Source organism: Triturus cristatus, chromosome 10 (genome assembly GCF_964204655.1).
Source record: "Triturus cristatus chromosome 10, aTriCri1.1, whole genome shotgun sequence".
Classification (NCBI taxonomy): Eukaryota; Metazoa; Chordata; class Amphibia; order Caudata; family Salamandridae; genus Triturus; species Triturus cristatus.
In genome coordinates, this window is record NC_140593.1 from 1,212,388,181 (window position 1) to 1,212,409,639 (window position 21,459).

The following is a 21,459-nucleotide window of genomic DNA, read 5'->3' on the forward strand; positions in this document are numbered from 1 at the left end:
CTTGTGACCATGAGGCCAGTTTCAGCAGGATAGGTTCAGTGCCCACTTCTCGTACCTTCAGGGCCTGCTCCAGGATATTCCCCGGGACCAGTTGTCTTGTGACCGCGAGGCCCGTTTCAGCAGGATAGGTTCAGTGCCCACTTCTCGTACCTTCAGGGCCTGCTCCGGGATATTCCCCGGGACCAGTTGTCTTGTGACCGCGAGGCCCGTTTCAGCAGGATAGGTTCAGTGCCCACTTCTCGTACCTTCAGGGCCTGCTCCGGGATATTCCCCGGGACTAGTCGTCTTGTGACCGCGCGGCCTGTTTCAGCAGGATAGGTTCAGTGCCCACTTCTTGTATCTCCAGGGCCTGCTCCAGGATATTCCTGGGGACCAGTCGTCTTGTGACCATGAGGCCTGTTTCAGCAGGATAGTTTCAGTGTCCACTTCTCGTACCTTCAGGGCCTGCTCCAGGATATTCCCCGGGACCAGTTGTCTTGTGACCGCGAGGCCCGTTTCAGCAGGATAGGTTCAGTGTCCACTTCTCGTACCTTCAGGGCCTGCTCCGGGATATTCCCCGGGACCAGTCGTCTTGCGACCACGAGGCCCGTTTCAGCAGGATAGGTTCAGTGTCCACTTCTCGTACCTTCAGGGCCTGCTCCAGGATATTCCCCGGGACCAGTTGTCTTGTGACCGCGAGGCCTGTTTCAGCAGGATAGGTTCAGTGTCCACTTCTCGTACCTTCAGGGCCTGCTCCAGGATATTCCCCGGGACCAGTTGTCTTGTGATTGCGAGGCCTGTTTCAGCAGGATAGGTTCAGTGTCCACTTCTCGTACCTTCAGGGCCTGCTCCGGGATATTCCCCGGGACCAGTTGTCTTGTGACCGCGAGGCCTGTTTCAGCAGGATAGGTTCAGTGTCCACTTCTCGTACCTTCAGGGCCTGCTCCGGGATATTCCCCGGGACCAGTTGTCTTGTGACCGCGAGGCCTGTTTCAGCAGGATAGGTTCAGTGTCCACTTCTCGTACCTTCAGGGCCTGCTCCGGGATATTCCCCGGGACTAGTCGTCTTGTGACCGCGCGGCCTGTTTCAGCAGGATAGGTTCAGTGCCCACTTCTTGTATCTCCAGGGCCTTCTCCAGGATATTCCTGGTGACCAGTCGTCTTGTGACCACGAGGCCCGTTTCAGCAGGATAGGTTCAGTGTCCACTTCTCGTACCTTCAGGGCCTGCTCCAGGATATTCCCCGGGACCAGTCGTCTTGTGACCGCAAGGCCTGTTTCAGCAAGTTAGGTTCAGTACCCACTTCTCGTACCTCCAGGGCCTGCTCCGGGATATTCCTGGGGACCAGTCGTCTTGTGACCACGAGGCCAGTATCAGCAGGATAGGTTCAGTGTCCACTTCTCGTACCTTCAGGGCCTGCTCCGGGATATTCCCCGGGACCAGTTGTCTTGTGACCGCGAGGCCTGTTTCAGCAAGTTAGGTTCAGTACCCACTTCTCGTACCTTCAGGGCCTACTCCAGGATATTCCCCGGGACCAGTCGTCTTGTGACCACGAGGCCAGTATCAGCAGGATAGGTTCAGTGTCCACTTCTCGTACCTTCAGGGCCTGCTCCGGGATATTCCCCGGGACCAGTTGTCTTGTGACCACGAAGCCTGTTTCAGCAGGATAGGTTCAGTGTCCACTGCTCGTACCGCCAGGGCCTGCTCTGGGATACTCCCGGGGACCAGTCGTCTTGTGACCATGAGGCCTGTTTCAGCAGGATAGGTTCAGTGCCCACTTCTCGTACCTCCAGGGCCTGCTCCGGGATACTCCCGGGGACCAGTCTTGTGACCATGAGGCCAGTTTCAGCAGGATAGGTTCAGTGCCCACTTCTCGTACCTTCAGGGCCTGCTCCGGGATATTCCCCGGGACCAGTTGTCTTGTGACCGCGAGGCCTGTTTCAGCAGGATAGGTTCAGTGTCCACTTCTTGTACCTTCAGGGCCTGCTCCGGGATATTCCCCGGGACTAGTCGTCTTGTGACCGCGCGGCCTGTTTCAGCAGGATAGGTTCAGTGCCCACTTCTTGTATCTCCAGGGCCTGCTCCAGGATATTCCTGGGGACCAGTCGTCTTGTGACCGCGCGGCCAGTTTCAGCAGGATAGGTTCAGTGCCCACTTCTTGTATCTCCAGGGCCTTCTCCAGGATATTCCTGGTGACCAGTTGTCTTGTGACCACGAGGCCCGTTTCAGCAGGATAGGTTCAGTGTCCACTTCTCGTACCTTCAGGGCCTGCTCCAGGATATTCCCCGGGACCAGTCGTCTTGTGACCGCGAGGCCTGTTTCAGCAGGATAGGTTCAGTGCCCACTTCTCGTACCTCCAGGGCCTGCTCCAGGATATTCCCCGGGACCAGTTGTCTTGTGACCACGAGGCCCGTTTCAGCAGGATAGGTTCAGTGTCCACTTCTCGTACCTCCAGGGCCTGCTCCAGGATATTCCAGGGGTCCAGTCTTGTGACCACGAGGCCCGTTTCAGCAGGATAGGTTCAGTGTCCACTTCTCGTACCTCCAGGGCCTGCTCCGGGATATTCCCCGGGACCAGTCGTCTTGTGACCGCGAGGCCCGTTTCAGCAGGATAGGTTCAGTGTCCACTTCTCGTACCTCCAGGGCCTGCTCCGGGATATTCCCCGGGACCAGTTGTCTTGTGACCGCGAGGCCCGTTTCAGTAGGATAGGTTCAGTGTCCACTTCTCGTACCTTCAGGGCCTGCTCCGGGATATTCCCCGGGACCAGTTGTCTTTTGACCGCGAGGCCTGTTTCAGCAGGATAGGTTCAGTGTCCACTTCTTGGGACTCCAAAGACAGCTGAAATATACACACGCTGTTCACTTCCTCCAATCAGAAGGAGTGCTCCAGAGTCGCCTCAGTGATCCCTTCGTGTAACCATGAGGCCATAAGTCCAATATAAGTGTCCTGTGATCCTAAGGCGTGCCGTGGAGTAACCCCAGTGACAGCTTCCGGTTGCACTGGTCCTCTGGAGACGCCATATTTCCACAGAGCTAAAGCGAGGGTTTCACTCGAGTTCTCCGTGGCGCAGTTCCTACGAGGAGGGACCGGGTGTGTGTGTCACAAATATGTCTCTATTAGGTGACAGCAGCTGCTGTAGACTCATGTGACAGGGCTATTCTCCCAACATTCTGTGAGGAAGGCGCCTCGCAGTGGGAGTCTGGGCGCATCACGAACCAGCTCAACACCCTTCCCGCTGCTTCATCTAATGCTCTCTCCCTCCCCCACCTCCCTGGCGGGATCCTACAAACCAGGCTACCCAATTACAGCAAACCTTATTAAAAGCGCTTTCATTATAGCTTGAACCCTCATTAAGAGTACAAGGCCCTCGGCTTCTCCAGGGAGCACCTTCAACCCTTTCCTGTGGATTTACACGCGCACAGGCTGACACAGGTGGTGGGCAGGTATTGTACGACAAGAAGGGGTCAGGGGTCAGCCCTAATTGTTCTCCCTGCCCCATCACTTCTCGGGCCCACCACGGGTTGTTCATCGGCAGATGGCTCTCTGTTCTAGATCACAAAAGCCCTGTTGGGGACCTGCAAGCAGCTAGGCGGCCCAGCCGCGGGCTTGGGGGGTAACGTGAGGGAGAAAGGTATGGAGGGGCGCTCGACGGCGCCCGAGGCCCACTCAGCTTCAAGCAGGGCTACGGGAGCAGACCGAGACCTCCTATAATCCATCGGTGACAGGCTGGGCTTAGTTTGTCAAAGTGCCCGGTCCCGAGTTTTTGTCAGAAGCCTGAGGCGGCGGCGCTAAGCGTGGTCGGGCAGCGGCACCGTCTTCAATGCGCTTCTAACCCCCAGCAGACACCCCGGCCTCGCCCTCACCCTCGGAGGGTCCTCTCCATCCCTCCCGTCTTCAATGCGCTTCTAACCCCCAGCAGACACCCCGGCCTCGCCCTCGGAGGGTCCTCTCCATCCCTCCCGTCTTCAATGCGCTTCTAACCCCCAGCAGACACTTCGGCCTCGGCCTCGCTCTCGGAGGGTCCTCTCCATCCCTCCCGTCTTCAATGCGCTTCTAACCCCCAGCAGACACCCCGGCCTCTCCCTCGGAGGGTCCTCTCCATCCCTCCCGTCTTCAATGCGCTTCTAACCCCCAGCAGACACCCCGGCCTCGCCCTCACTCTCGGAGGGTCCTCTCCATCCCTCCCGTCTTCAATGCGCTTCTAACCCCAGCAGACACTCGGTCCTCGCCCTCGGAGGGTCCTCTCCATCCCTCCCGTCTTCAATGCGCTTCTAACCCCCAGCAGACACCCCGGCCTCGCTCTGGCAGGGTCCTCGCCATCCCTCCCGTCTTCAATGCGCTTCTAACCCCCAGCAGACACTACACACACACACACACACACACACACACCAGCTTATACAGGTGGACGATGAATATCACATCTCACACACCTGTTTACATAGGTGGACGATGACCATACACAGGTAGATGATGACTATCTCACACACACCTGCTTACACAGGTGGATGACGACTATTACACACACACACACCTCTGCTTACACAGGTGGACGATGACAGACACACACACACCTGCTTACACAGGTGGATGACGACTATCACAAACACAAACACCTGTTCACACAGGTGGATGATGTCCAACACACACACCTCTGCTTACACAGGTGGACGATGACAGACACACACACACACACACACACACACACACCTGCTTACACAGGTGGACGATGAATGTCACACACACCTGCCAACACAGGTGGATGATGACTAACACACACACACACACACACACCTGTTACACAGGTGGACGATGACTATCTCACACACACACACACACACCTTTGCTTACACAGGTGGATGAGGACTAACACACACACACACACACCCCTGCTTACAAAGGTGGACGATGACAGACACACACACACACCTGTTTACACAGGTGGATAATTATCACACACACACACACCTCTGCTTACACAGGTGGACGATGACAGACACACACACACACACCTGTTTACACAGGTGGATGATGACTATCACACACAACCCAGCTTACACAGGTGGATGATGAATATCAAACATACACCTGCTTACACAGGTGGATGATAAATATCACACCTGCTTACACAGGTGGACGATGAACATCTCACACACACACACACACCTCTGCTTACACATGTGGACAATGAATATATCACACACCTCTGCTTACACAGGTGGATGATGAATATCATACACACCAGCTTACACAGGTAGACAATGAATATCACACACACCTGCTTACACAAGTGGACGATGAATATCACACACACATACCTGTTTACACAGGTGGATGACGACTATCACACACACACACACACACACCTCTGCTTACACAGGTGGATGATACATTTTACACAAGTGGATGATGACACACACACCTGTTTACACAGGTGGATGATGACACACACACCTGTTTACACAGGTGGATGATGACTATCACACACACACACCTCTGCTTACACGGGTGGATGATCAATTTTACACGGGTGGATGATAAATATCACACACACACCTCTGCTTACACAGGTGGACGATGAATATGACACACGCCTGCTTACACAGGTGGATGATGACTAAAAAACACACACACACACACACACACACACACACACACCTGCCAACACAGGTGGATGATGACTATCACACACTCACACCTGTTTACACAGGTGGATAATTATCACACACACACACACACCTCTGCTTACACAGGTGGACGATGACAGACACACCCACACACACACCTGCCAACACAGGTGGAAGATTACTATCACACACTCACACCTGTTTACACAGGTGGATAATTATCACACACACACCTCTGCTTACACAGGTGGATGATGACACACACACCTGTTTACACAGGTGGATGATGACTATCACACACACACCTCTGCTTACACGGGTGGATGATCAATTTTACACAGGTGGATGATAAATATCACACACACACCTCTGCTTACACAGGTGGATGATGAATATCACATCACACACACCTCTGCTTACACAGGTGGATGATGACTATCACACACACACACACACCCCTCTGCTTACACAGGTGGATGATACATTTTACACAGGTGGACGATGAATATGACACACGCCTGCTTACACAGGTGGATGATGACTATCACACACTCACACCTGTTTACACAGGTGGATAATTACACACACACACACACACCTCTGCTTACACAGGTGGACGATGACAGACACACCCACACACACACCTGCCAACACAGGTGGAAGATTACTATCACACACTCACACCTGTTTACACAGGTGGATAATTATCACACACACACCTCTGCTTACACAGGTGGATGATGACACACACACACCTGTTTACACAGGTCAATGATGACTATCACACACACACACCTCTGCTTACACAGGTGGATGATACATTTTACACAGGTGGACGATGAATATGACACACACGCCTGCTTACACAGGTGGATGATGACTAACACACACACACCTGCCAACACAGGTGGATGATGACTAAAACACACACACACACACACCTGTTTACACAGGTGGATCATGACTAACAAACACACACAGACCTGTTTACACAGGTAGATGATGACTATCACACACACACACACACACACACACACACCTTTGCTTACACAGGTGGATGATGACTATCACACACACGCCTGCTGACACAGGTGGATGATACATTTTACACAGGTGGATGATGAATATATCACACACTCCTTCCAACACAGGTGGATGATGAATATCACACACACACACACACCTGCTTACACAGGTGGACAACAAATATCACATCACACACCTCTGCTTACACAGGTGGATGATGAATATCACACACACCTCTGCTTACACAGGTGGATGATACATTTTACACAGGTAGATGATGAATATCACAAACACACCTGCTTATACAGGTGGATGATTAATATGAAAATAAGTTAGTTACCTGTAACTATGGTTATCCAGTATTGGGGTATCTTTCATAGATTCACATGCCTGAATCATTCCGTCGTCGAGATGGGAGGCCCACGGTACAATAAACAAGCAGTATTCCAGGGCTGCCATAGGCTACAATGACCGTAAGCCATGCTATCATAAACTATCTATGTCCTTTTACAAAAACAGTACCAAAAGCTGAGAGAGGCCAATCTGCTATTAGCACCCTCTAGAACCTTCCCAGCAGAGGCAGTTTCCCTCAGATTTTCCCAGCACAAGTGGGAAGTGAATGTCCTGATATAGAAACCAAAATTGCCTCTACGGGGAGGAGGGTGGGTGCATGTGAATCTATGAAAGATACCAATACTGGATCACCATAGTTACTGGTAAGGGACTTATTTTCTTATCCAGTATTGGGGTGTCTTTCATAGATTCACAGGCCTGAATCAGAATAGTAAGCCGTACCATCCAATTTTTTAGAATGTCTATTGCGGATGGTGGGCGACTTGCACATTTCAAAATCAAAACCCTAGGTTCTAAGTAGAAGAACTTACTTATGAAACCAACAGATTGTTATATAATAATATATATACACATGTCCATAACGAGAGGATAAGAAGCTTAAGATAATAACCTAACCAAAGGCATACCTTAAAAAGAAATGCTGCACATATCTCCTTAACATATGCATATACACTTATAAAGTATAACATCTGCGATTATCATAGAAAAAAACCAGTCCCTTCTCTGCCTTGGAAACAAGCAGTTGATCGGTTTTTCTAATGTCTTTAGTTCTTTGAAGATAAAACTTAGGACAGCATTTGACATCAAGTGTATGTAGTGCCTGTTCCGCAGGAGTTGAAGGTTGCGGAAAGTAAGATCGGAGTATAACCGGCTCATTGAGGTGAAATTGAGAAGACACTTTAGGAATAAACGTGGATTTAGTTCTTAAAATCACAGCATTGTCTTTGAAAATTAAGAAAGGTTTCTTTATTGTGAAAGCCTGGATATCGCTAACCCCCCTGGCAGAAGTAAGGGCCAGAAGAAGGGCGACTTTAAATGCGAGGTATTTCAAATCAAATTTATGAATGGGTTCAAAAGGCCTTTTCATAAGCTGTGTGAGAACTACATTTAGGTTCCATTCCGGGGGAGGTGCCTACACTGGTGGGAAAACACGGAATAGTCCTTTCATGAACAGTTTGACAAGACTTGATGCATACAGGGAAATGCCACTCAAAGCTCTTCTATAGCGAGATGGAGGCTAGATGCACTTGAACCGAAGAGAAAGCTAAGCCTGATGTTGCCAAAGAAAGAAGATATGGGAAAATCTGTTGAGGGAATACCTGAAATAGATGGTTTATTTCGATGGCACCAGACACAGAATCTTTTCCACTTAAATTTGTATGTCTTATTGGTGCTTTCCTCTCTGGATTTTGAGAGAATGTCTCTACACTCCTGAGAAATACTCTTGTCCTTGAATTCCAGGAATTCAGGAGCCAGGCATGCAAATGTAGGGATTCCGGATTTGGGTGCTGTACTTGACCGTTGTCCTTGGACAGCAGAGGGGGAGACCACTGCAGACAAATAGGTCTAGTTTCTGAGAGGTGAAGGAGTTCTGGAAACCAATGCTGCCTGGACTCTGGGAATCAATGTGATGGGGGGAAAAGCGTAGGCATAGATCCTGGACCATCGCATCGAAAGGGCATTGCCCCGAGATCTCGGGAGAGGGTACCTGCTGGCATAGAATCGGCATTTGGTATTGTTGTTCGTGGCAAATAGGTCCAGACCAGGTTTCCCCCCATAGAGGGAACACTCTCCTCAACTGAAATTGATTGAGTTTCCATTCGTGGCAATTGTCTGTCGCTCTGCTGAGAGCATCTGCCAGCGTATTGTGCAAACCTGGCACATGTTCGGCTGTGAGAGAGATTCCTTGTTCTGTTGCCCAAACCCACAGTTCATGTGCATCTGGGGACAACGTGAGAGATTTTGTTCCTCCCTGTTTATGTAAAACATACTGGTGGTGTTGTCCGTATGGACTAGAACCGAAGATCCCGCAATCCTTGGAAGAAAAGCTTGTAGGGAGAGTAATACGGCCTTTAACTCCAGGCTGTTGATGTAACTGTTTCTGGGCCTTGGGCCATTTGCCCTGAATTTGAAGGTCCTGCAGATGGCCACCCCAGCCGTCCATGAAGGCATCCGTTGTCAGGATGAAATCTGGTATTTCCTGTAAGAAAGTCAATCCTTTGAAAGGTTCGGGGTATGAAACCACCATTTCATTGCAGCCTTCATAGCTGGGGTAATGCGAATGATGTCTTCGAAAGATCCTGACGTTTGAAGCCATTGTCTTTGCAATTATTCCTGGAGAGGCCTCATCTTGTGTCTTTGCAAAGAAACCAGATCGATCGCTGACGAGCACATTCCTAGCAGCGACTTGCATTTCCTCACTGAAATGGACTTTTTTCTTGAAATGATTTTTGCCAACAGACTTAGCCGGATTTGACGCTCCTCTGACAAGTACACCTTGCATTGAACTGTGTTCAGCCTGGCTCCCAGGAAAGGTACTGTTTGACTGGGGGTGAAGGAGGATTTTCTGACGTTGACTGTCAGTCCTAATTTTTTGAACAGTTGTAAACAAGCGTTGGTGGTCTTGGACACTTATTTTGCCATAGGAGCTTTGAACAGTCAGTTGTCCAAGTATGGGAATACTTGATGACCTTGGGAACGTAAAGCCGCCACCACAGGTGCGAGGCATTTTGTGAATATCCTGGGGGCCGACTGGAGACCAAATGGGAGAACTTTGAATTGATAGTGGGTACCAGCCACTGCAAATCGGAGAAAGTTTCTATGTTTTCGATGAATGGGGATGTGGAAATAAGCGTTTTCTAAATCTAGGGAGGTCATTAATTCTTCTTTGTTGAGACGTCGTAGGATCTCAGCTAAACCATCCTGAAAGTCTGCTTTCTTAGGAACTTGTTTAACTTTCTGAGACCTAAGATCGGTCTCCATTTCCCTGACTTTTTCAGGATCAAAAAGAAACGGAAATAAAAACCTTGGCCTCTTTGCAGAGTTGCAACTTTCACTACGGCTCCTTTAGCGAGCATAGTTTTTATCTCTTTCTGCAATAAGTGAAGTCGAGGGGGAGGGGCTCCCCTGGGTGGCGTAGTTGGAGGTTTTTGTATGAACTCCAATGTGTGACCTAAGGCGACCACATCTAGAACCCAACAGTCTGATGTTATGGTCTCCCAGTGTTGGAGAAAACTGGATATTTTCGCACCCACGGGAGGGGAAAGTGAAGGGGAAGCTGGTACCCTGATAAAATCATTGTCTTCTTCCATTATCTTTGCCTTGGGATGATGTTCTTTTTCAGCCCCTTTGGCGAGAGAAACCAGCCGTAGTAGGTTGACGGTAGTTAGCAGGTTGGTAGGATTGCCTGTACTGTGTCTGGTAAGGTTGATATTGCTGCATTCTTTGGTAATTCCCTCTATAAGTGGAAAAACCACGACCCTTAGCTCCTCTGAAAGGAATCTTCCTGTATTGAAGGGAACCAAGGGACTTGGCAGTGTCCGTATCTTTTTTGATTGAGAGAAGCACATCATCTATGTGTTTTCCAAATAATGCTTCTCCATCATAGGCCATATCCAGAAGTTTCGTTTGGGCCTCTGGCCTAAATGTGGTTGCCTTCAACCAACCCTGTCGACATAATACAGCCGCCCCTGCTAGTTGACGAAAACTCGTATTGGCTATGTCTATAGCACAATCAATAGTTTCAGAGGCTGCTCGCTCTCCTTCTGCGTGGATCTTTCTGGCTTCCTGTTGCCTGTCTTTTGGAATAAGCTCTAGTAGTGAAGCCATATCAGACCACATTTGTCTGTCGTAGCGTCCAATGATGGCCAAAGCGTTGGCAGCTCTGATATGGATTGCAGCCATCGTGGAAAAGCATTTGCCGATAAAATAAAGTTTTCGTCCTTCCTTATCAGGAGGATCGGATATCTGGGTAGAGGTTTTTTTTTACCTTCTTTTTGCCGCCTGTGAGATTACAGAATCCGGTTTCAGATGTCCAGTTAAACAAGAAGGAGAGTTTCCGGGGCTCTGTATTTTTTCTTAATGCGCGCTAGTACTGACGGTATTGAAGGTGGGGGTCAACATTATTTTAACTCCCTCTTGCCAAACATAGTCAATGATGGGTATTGTGCGCATTGACTTTCTGGTTTCCTCTTTAAAGTCGTCGAGGAAACATTCTGTAAGCTTAACCTTCATGGGAAGATGAAATCTGTTAGCTCTCTCCATCAAGTTGTGGAAACCACCTTGAGGCGGAAGCCGGGAGGTCTCTTGCCTTTCCACTTTATTTTAGCTGTTTTTAAAAATCGAATTGTGTATTTTTCACTGTGGCTACATCTGAGCAGTATTTGATGTGCTGTGTCCCCCTGCGCTCAGTAGCGCTTCAGATCCCTTTCACCCCCTCCCCTCTTGCTCCGGTCCTGCTCTCGGCCGAGTGTTGACGCCGAGAGCAGAGCACCGGTTTTGGCGGCCATCTTGGGTCGGGTTGTGGTTCGTGACGCGATTGGCAGCGTCATAAAAGGGACGCTAGGGTGAGTGCTGGTAATTCTGACCGCAAACGCACTTTTCCCCCTCCTGAGGCGGAAGCCGGGAGGTCTCTTGCCTTTCCACTTTATTTTAGCTATTTTAGCTGTTTTTAAAAATCGAATTGTGTATTTTTCACTGTGGCTACATCTGAGCAGTATTTGATGTGCTGTGTCCCCCTGCGCTCAGTAGCGCTTCAGATCCCTTTCACCCCCTCCCCTCTTGCTCCGGTCCTGCTCTCGGCCGAGTGTTGACGCCGAGAGCAGAGCACCGGTTTTGGCGGCCATCTTGGGTCGGGTTGTGGTTCGTGACGCGATTGGCAGCGTCATAAAAGGGACGCTAGGGTGAGTGCTGGTAATTCTGACTGCAAACGCACTTTTCCCCCTCCTGAGGCGGAAGCCGGGAGGTCTCTTGCCTTTCCACTTTATTTTAGCTATTTTAGCTGTTTTTAAAAATCGAATTGTGTATTTTTCACTGTGGCTACATCTGAGCAGTATTTGATGTGCTGTGTCCCCCTGCGCTCAGTAGCGCTTCAGATCCCTTTCACCCCCTCCCCTCTTGCTCCGGTCCTGCTCTCTGCCGAGTGTTGACGCCGAGAGCAGAGCACCGGTTTTGGCGGCCATCTTGGGTCGGGTTGTGGTTCGTGACGCGATTGGCAGCGTCATAAAAGGGACGCTAGGGTGAGTGCTGGTAATTCTGACTGCAAACGCACTTTTCCCCCTCCTGAGGCGGAAGCCGGGAGGTCTCTTGCCTTTCCACTTTATTTTAGCTGTTTTTAAAAATCGAATTGTGTATTTTTCACTGTGGCTACATCTGAGCAGTATTTGATGTGCTGTGTCCCCCTGCGCTCAGTAGCGCTTCAGATCCCTTTCACCCCCTCCCCTCTTGCTCCGGTCCTGCTCTCGGCCGAGTGTTGACGCCGAGAGCAGAGCACCGGTTTTGGCGGCCATCTTGGGTCGGGTTGTGGTTCGTGACGCGATTGGCAGCGTCATAAAAGGGACGCTAGGGTGAGTGCTGGTAATTCTGACTGCAAACGCACTTTTCCCCCTCCTGAGGCGGAAGCCGGGAGGTCTCTTGCCTTTCCACTTTATTTTAGCTATTTTAGCTGTTTTTAAAAATCGAATTGTGTATTTTTCACTGTGGCTACATCTGAGCAGTATTTGATGTGCTGTGTCCCCCTGCGCTCAGTAGCGCTTCAGATCCCTTTCACCCCCTCCCCTCTTGCTCCGGTCCTGCTATCGGCCGAGTGTTGACGCCGAGAGCAGAGCACCGGTTTTGGCGGCCATCTTGGGTCGGGTTGTGGTTCGTGACGCGATTGGCAGCGTCATAAAAACGGGCAGGGATGTCTCCGCGCAGCGGACGCGCCGGATCTGTGCCGGAGTCGTGCCAGAGTCCTGCCCGTCTGCGCCCGTCCGCGTCACGGCAGCGACCGGCGCGGCGGCAGACTCTGGCCATAGGCTTACCTACTCCGCAACGGATTTATTATCCTATAACTTGGATATTACGTCCTGTCGGCCTGTCTTTCCAGGTCGTTACAAAGGTAAATGTCGCTGTCCTGGTTGTGGATGGTACCCTAACATCTACCGGGTTTCTGAGGGACCCCACTTACTCCCCGTAAATAATTTTAAGTGTTTACTGTTAAATACCCGTTCTTTGCATAGACACGCTCTGGACATTTTTGAGCTATTGACCGTTGAGAAACCACTTTGTCTAATGCTTACAGAAACCTGGCTCAATGAGTCTTCTAACCCTGATATTGCGGCAGCCATTCCTCCCGACTATATAGTCTATAGACAGGATAGGGCACTGGGTAAAGGTGGGGGTGTGGCTCTTGCAGTTCAAAGATCCTTTGCTTGTGTAATCATTCCTTCCTCACCGATCTCTGGCTGCGAATCCCTCGCCTTCTCTATTACACTTTCCCCACACCAATCATTCTCAGGGTTCCTAGTTTATAGACCTCCTGGTCTGCGTGGTTCCTTCTTCGATGAGCTTCAATCAGCTATTTCCACTCTATGCCTGAAGGTGGAACACTGCATAATGCTTGGGGATTTTAACATTCACATGGATGTCGAGTCGGACAGTGAAGCTATTAAAATCACGGACATCACTGCTCCCCTTGGTCTAACTCCCTACATCTTTAGTGCAACTCATGATAAGGGTCACACTCTTGACCAAGTGTTCTCCACCATTCCCCTCATTATGTCCCGTCCCACTCCTGTTTTGTGGTCTGACCACTCCCTGCTCAGCTTTCTAATTCAAGGTAGAAGCAAAATCTCTTGTACTAACTCTGACCAACTGAGGCACCCCAGTAGACCCTTTCATAAAATTACTCAGGAGAGCCTTGTTCAAGCGTATCAAGAACATCCTTGTATCCTATCCGGCCATCTCGAAAGAGACCTTGAAACTTTTCAGAAATGGCTTACGGATAGGCTTGATGATCTTGCTCCTCTTTCTACGCCTCGCTCATCCATTAAGCGTAGCTCGGCTCCTTGGTTCTCTAAATCACTGACTCTTGCTAGGCGAAACTGTAAGTTAGCCGAAAGACTCTGGCGGAAACAGTACGATCAGGAAGCTAAGTCCGCTTACAAAGCATCTATCAAATCTTATCATGCGACTATCCTAGAGGCCAAAAAGAATTATTTCGCCAACAGAATTGAAGCTGCGTCAAACTCGTGTAAAGAAATTTTTTCCATTGTCAAAGAGTTTGTTTCTCCTAAATCGAGTTCAGTCCAGCATAAGTTCTCTGAACCTTGGGTAAAGGAGCTGGCCATCTTTTTTAATATGAAAATCAAACTCATCCAAGAATCCTTTCCTCCAGCTGTCCCCAATGTACCTATGATTGATTCAAATCTGTTGTCTTTTCCATCTGATACGTGCCCCACTCTATCGGAGTTCCCACCTTTATCGGAATCTACTTCTTTGGATCTCCTACTCAGAATTAAATCAGGCTCTCCGCTTGACCCCTGTCCGGCGAGTTTTCTAGCTAGGAATGCCAAGATTTTTAATTCCCTGATCTACCCTGTCATGAATTCATCCCTGTCCAGTGGCATGGTTCCGCCAGCATGGAAGAAGGCAATGGTTGTTCCCCTTCTAAAAAAACCAGGCCTTGATCCAGAGATACACGCGAACTATAAGCCCATATCTCTCCTGCCCAGTCTGGCTAAGATCGTCGAGAAGCACGTCCACTCTGTGCTTTCTTCCTTCTTGGAAGATCAGGGGTTACTCCACTCTACCCAATCTGGCTTCCGCTCCAATTTGAGCACCGAGACCGCTCTTTTGGAAGTAAACGAAGCCATTAAGGAAGTTCTCGACGCAGGGGGAAGAGCTATGCTGGTGATGTTGGATCTGTCGGCGGCCTTCGACACCGTCCCGCATGAGGCCCTCTTGAGAAGACTTCACGAGATTGGTCTCCGTGGAACGGTGTTGAGCTGGTTGAGATCTTACCTAGCGGGTCGTCGACAAGTGGTCTGGGCCCCGCCGTACTCCGCAGAGGTGCCGCCTATGGATGTTGGAGTCCCACAAGGGTCGGTGCTGAGCCCGACCCTTTTTAACATCTTCATGACTCCACTGGCGATACTTGCGGAGTCCATGGGTGCCCAGATCATATCATACGCTGACGACACCCAGCTTCTCTTCACCTGCAAGAAGGGCATGGAGTTTGACGGGGAGAGCATCCGTGGTTGCCTGGGGGCTGTTTTCGACTGGTTTCAGCGAAGCAGCCTCAAATGCAACCCTGATAAATCTGAGGTGCTTTTCTTCGGCTGTCAAGCAGATCCACCGTGGCAGGAATGGTGGCCGGTGTGTATGTCACCCCCTTCCTCTTCCTCTGTGGTTGCAAAAAACTTGGGGATCAAAATCGACAACACCCTTTCGCTGAAAACACAGATCACAGGTCTCTCCAGCACCTGTTTTGGTCTGTTAAAAATGCTGCGAAAATTTCTTCCTCTGCTCCCTTTAGTCCACAGGAAGCTGACGTTACAGGCTTTGATTTGCTCCAGGATTGATTACTCAAATGTCCTCTACCTGGGTTTACCGGACTACCTCCTGCACCAACTTCAGGTAGTTCAAAACTCCGCAGCAAGGGCGATCTTTGGCCTACCTCGACAAGCTCGGGCTTCAGAGCTGCTTTCTTCCCTTCATTGGCTCCCAGTTAAGAAGCGGATTACTTTCAAGGCTCTCACTTTAGCCCACAAGGCACTCCATTTGGTTGGGGCCTCGTACATTCAGAAACGGCTTCTTTTCTATAAACCCACCAGATCTCTCCGATCTGAATGTCTTGGCCTGGCAACGGTTCCTCCCATTAGAAGGGTCAGGATAGGTGGTCGTTCCTTTATACATCTTGCCCCAAAACTATGGAACTCCTTGCCTGTGGATCTGCGCCGTACTTCTTATCTGCTTGCCTTTAGAAAGGCCCTGAAAACTTGGCTTTACATGCAGTAACTTGTTATGTTTGTGTTTTCTTCCATCTTCTTTCTCAGTTTGGGGTCAGAAAGCGCCGGGACACTCCCTGGAGTAGCCGTGCGCTATATAAGCAACCCCAATAACATAACATAACATAACATATCCTCTGGGGGAGAGTCCGCTGGATGATGTGACAGAGGGAATGGAGTAGGGATAATATAATTGTCCCAGGGGTCAACAGATGAATTTGGAATCTCGCCCTCTTCACGTTCTTCATCTGAAGAGGAACGGTCAACAGGAACCGTCTCCTGTGGAACTGTAGGTGTCTCATGTGAAATGGGTTTCTCAGGAAGTTGTGCCGGTAATTCTTTGGGAACCTCTTGAGGTGGAAATCTTTGCTTGTAATCTGCATGCATAGTTTGCAGATCTTGGATCACATTTGGAGGCAGATGAGCCATCTGTCTGAAGAGGCTCCTGGTAGTGACGTGGCTGTGCCAGGTGTGGCAGGTAGTATTTCTGGTCTTCATACTCATCATCATCATCAAAGTCCTGGCATTTTATGTGCAGCTCTGACGGACTGTGCGCTGCCCCGTAAATCCCATAATCCTACTCTTCATCCTCTTCAGATTCCTGAAAATCCAACAAATGCGATGGAGCGAATGGAGACATTTTACTATAGGTTGACATGTCCAGATGGAAGTACTTTTTTGATACACTAACCATCGTCGACGGTGGCGTTGATGGAATTCCAGTAACATATGCTGAAAAACTTGTCGTCGAGTTCGTAGTCTTGTAAAGGTGGAGAATTCGTCGACGGCGTCAGCAACATCTTCGCCGACGGTATGGATCCAGAAATAGCCATCGCTGTGACAGAAGTAGACTGGGCTGATGTGATGGTGAAACTCGCTGTAGTCGAAGACCTAGAGGGTGTCGTCGACGACGGGGATTTTTCAATCCTGACCTTACCAGGATCAGCTGAAGGCGCTCTGTGTTTCTTCTCTTTCCTCAGAAGGGTAGAAGAGACAGAGGTTGAAGGTTCAAAGGAAACTATAGAAGGCTTCTCCTTACTTGAACCCTTGCTAGCAGGAGAGGATTTAAGTTGTTTCCTGCTCTCTCCAGAGGCTTTTTCCTTAGACCTGGATCTTTTGTGAGATTTGGGTGATCCATCATTGTCCTCATCAGATGACTTGTGGTGCTTGGAAGGCTGAAACCACAGACGCAATCTTGCTTCTCTGTCTCTCAAGGTCTTGCTAGAGAAAGTACGACAGAGTTTACACAGCTTTACCTCATGGATGGAGGCAATAGATGCAGTCCTTGTGAGGATCATCAACGTGGACCCTCTTCTTGCCACAGGTCTTGCAAGGCTTAAAGAGTCTTATTTTGTCAGACATAATGACAGAGCTTTGATGAGAAAAACCTGAAAGGTAGACCAAAAACTGAGCAGAGCTCAGGGAGGCTCCCTTCACACAGGAAGTGCGGTGAAAATCTGAGGGAAACTGCCTCTGCTGGGAAGGTTCTAGAGGGTGCTAATAGCAGATTGGCCGCTTTCAGCTTTTGGTCCTTTTTTGTAAAAGGACATAGATGGGTTATGATAGCATGGCTTATGGTCATTGTAGCCTATGGCAGTTCTGGAATACTGCTTGTTTATTGCACCGTGGGACTCCCATCTCGACGACGGGGAATGATTCAGGCCTGTGAATCTATGAAAGATACCCCAATACTGGATAACACACATCTCTGCTTACAAAGGTGGACAGCAAATATCACACACACACACACACACCTGCTTACACAGGTGGATGATGAATATCACACACCTGCTTACACAGGTGGACGATGAATATCACACACAACCCTGCTTACACAGGTGGACAATGGATATCACACACACCTCTGCTTACACAGGTGGACAACGAATATATCTCTCACACACACACACACACACACACACCTGCGTAAACACACCTGCGTACGCAGGTGGACGACTAATATCACACACACACACCTGCTTACACCTGTGGATGACGAATATCACATCATACACACCTGCTTACACCGGTGGATGATGAAAATCACATACATCTGTTTATACAGGTGGACCAAGAATATCACACAACTTTGCTTACAAGGTGGATGATAAATATCACATATGCCTGCTTACGCAGGTGGATGGTGAATATCACACACATCTCTGCTTACACAGGTGGACAATAAACTTCACACACAACTTTGTTTACCAGGTGGATGATGAATATCACACACACACGGTAAACGGCGTTTACTTAGCATGCGTTACTTCGCATGCCATTACTACGCGGACGTTAGTACGCACGCTTTGTTACTTAGAAAACCTTTACTACGCAAGTCGGAGCAGCGACTTGCGTTAGGGGGGGGAAGGTGTTGGATTTAAAGTCCAACACCTTCCCTAGTGTCCGCATAGACTGGAGATGGAATAGTAAATTATACTATTCCAACATCCAGCACCCCCTACTGCAATTCGTTGTCCCGAATTGCGTAGGAAAGGAATGCGAACTAAAAACACGGTCGTACTAACGACCGCGTAGTAATGGCATGCGTACTAAACGCATGCGAAGTAACGTCGTATATTCCACACACACACCTCTGCCTACACAGGTGGATAAAAAATATCACAAACACCTGCTTACACAGCTGGATGATAAATATCACACACCTGCTTACACAGGTGAATGACGAATATCATCAAACACGCCTGCTTACACAGGTGGGCAATGGGTATCACACACACACCTGCTTACACAGGTGGACGATTAATATCACATCACACACACCTGCTTACATGGTTGGATTATGAATATCACACACACACCTGCTTACACAGGTGGATGACGATAATCACACACACACCTGCTTACACAGGTAGATGATTAATATCACATCACTCACATCTGCTTACATGCTTGGATTATGAATATCACACACACACACACCTGCTTACACAGGTGGATGACTATTATATCACACACCTGCTTACACAGGTGGACAACATATCACATGACATGCCTCTGCTTACACAGGTGGATGATGAATATCACACACACACCTGCTTACACAGGTGAATGACAATATCACATAACACATGCCTGCTTACACAGGTGGACAATGAGTATCATACAAACCTGCTTACACAGGTAGACTATGACTATCACATCACACACACCCGCTTACACAGGCTGATGATGAATATCACATCACACACACACCTGCTCACATGGGTGGATTATGAATACCACACAACTGCTTACACAGGTGGATGATGAATCACATCACACACCTGCTTACACAGGTGTATAATGAATATCACACACACACCTGCTTACACAGGTGGATGATGAATATCTCTCTCACACACACCTGCTTACACAGGTGAATGACAATATCACATCACACACGCCTGCTTACACAGGTGGACAATGAGTATCATACAAACCAGGTAGACGATGAATATCACATCACACACACCCGCTTACACAGGTGGATGATGAATATCACATCACACACACCTGCTCACACGGGTGGATTATGAATACCACACACCTGCTTACACAGGTGGATGATGAATCACATCACACACCTGCTTACATAGGTGGATAATTAATATCACACACACACACCTGCTTACACAGGTGGATGATGAATATCACGTCACAGACACACACACACACACACACACACACACACACACACTTACACAGGTGGATGATGAATATCACATCACACACACACACACACACACACCTGCTCACACGGGTGGATTATGAATACCACACACCTGCTCACACAGGTGGATGATGAATCACATCACACACTTGCTTACACAGGTGGAAGAATATCACACACACCTGCTTACACAGGTGGACGATGAATATCACACACACCTGCTTACACAGGTGGATGATGAATATCACATCTCACACACACACACATGCTCAAACGGGTGGATTATGAATATCACATCACACACCTGCTTACACAGGTGGATGATGAATATCACATCTCACACACACACACATGCTCAAACGGGTGGATTATGAATATCACATCACACACCTGCTTACACAGGTGGACAACGAATATCACATCACACACCTCTGCTAACACAGGTGGATGAGGAATATCACACACCTGCTTACACAGGTGGATTATCAATATCACACACACCTGCTCATACAGGTGGACGATGAATATCACACACACCTCTGCTTACCCAGGTGGACGATGAATATCACACACACACCTGCCAACACGGGTGGATGATGAATATCACACACATGCCTGCTTGCACAGGTGGACAACAAATATCACATCACACAACTGCTTACACAGGTGGACAACGAATATCACATCACACACCTCTTCTTACACAGGTGGATGACTATCACACACACACACACACACACCTGCTTACACAGGTGGGTGATGAATATCATATATCACACACCTGCTTACACATGTGGATGATGAATATCACATCACACACACCTCTGCTCATACAGGTGGACGATGAAAATCACACAGACCTCTGCTTACCAGGTGGACGATGAATAATACACACACCTCTGCTTACACAGGTGGACAATAAATATCACACACACACCTGCCAACACAGGTGGACAATGAATATAACACACCTCTGCTTACACAGGTGGACAATGAATATCACATCACACACACCCGCTTACACAGGTGGATGATGAATATCACATCACACACACACACCTGCTTACACAGATGGATTATGAATATCACATCACACACCTGCTTACACAGGTGGATGATGAATCACATTGCACACCTGCTTACACAGGTGGATGACAAATATCACACACCTGCTTACACAGGTGGCTTATAAATATCACACACACCTGCTTACACGGGTGGATGATAAATATCACACACACCTGCTTACACAGGTGGCTGATTATCACATCACGCACACCTGCTTACACAGGTGGATGACGAATATCATATTGCACACCTGCTTACATAGGTGGATGATGAATATCACACATACACCTGCTTACACAGGTGGAAAATGAATATATCACACACCTGCTTACACAGGTGGAAGATCAATATATCACACGCACAGCTGCCTACACAGGTGAATGACTATCACATCACAAACGCCTGCTTACACAGGTGGACAATGAATATCATACACACCTCTGCTTACACAGGTGGACAATGAATATCACACACACCTCTGCTTACACAGGTGGACAATGAATATCATACACACCAGCTTACACAGGTAGACAATGAATATCACACACACCTGCTTACACAGGTAGACAATGAATATCACACACACCTGCTTACACAGGTAGACAATGAATATCACATCACACACCTGCTTACACAGGTGGATGAATCACATCGCACACCTGCTTACACAGGTGGATGATTAATATCACATCACACAGGTGGATGATGAATATCACATCACACACCTGCTTACACAGGTGGACGATGAATAT

General features: G+C 48.7%; 1 protein-coding gene across 3 annotated transcripts in view; it reads right to left on the bottom strand.

Moving 5' to 3' along the window:
* Positions 1–21,459, bottom strand: part of PLXNA3 (plexin A3) — an 845,431-nt gene that overhangs the window by 188,335 nt on the left and 635,637 nt on the right. The window lies entirely within an intron of this gene.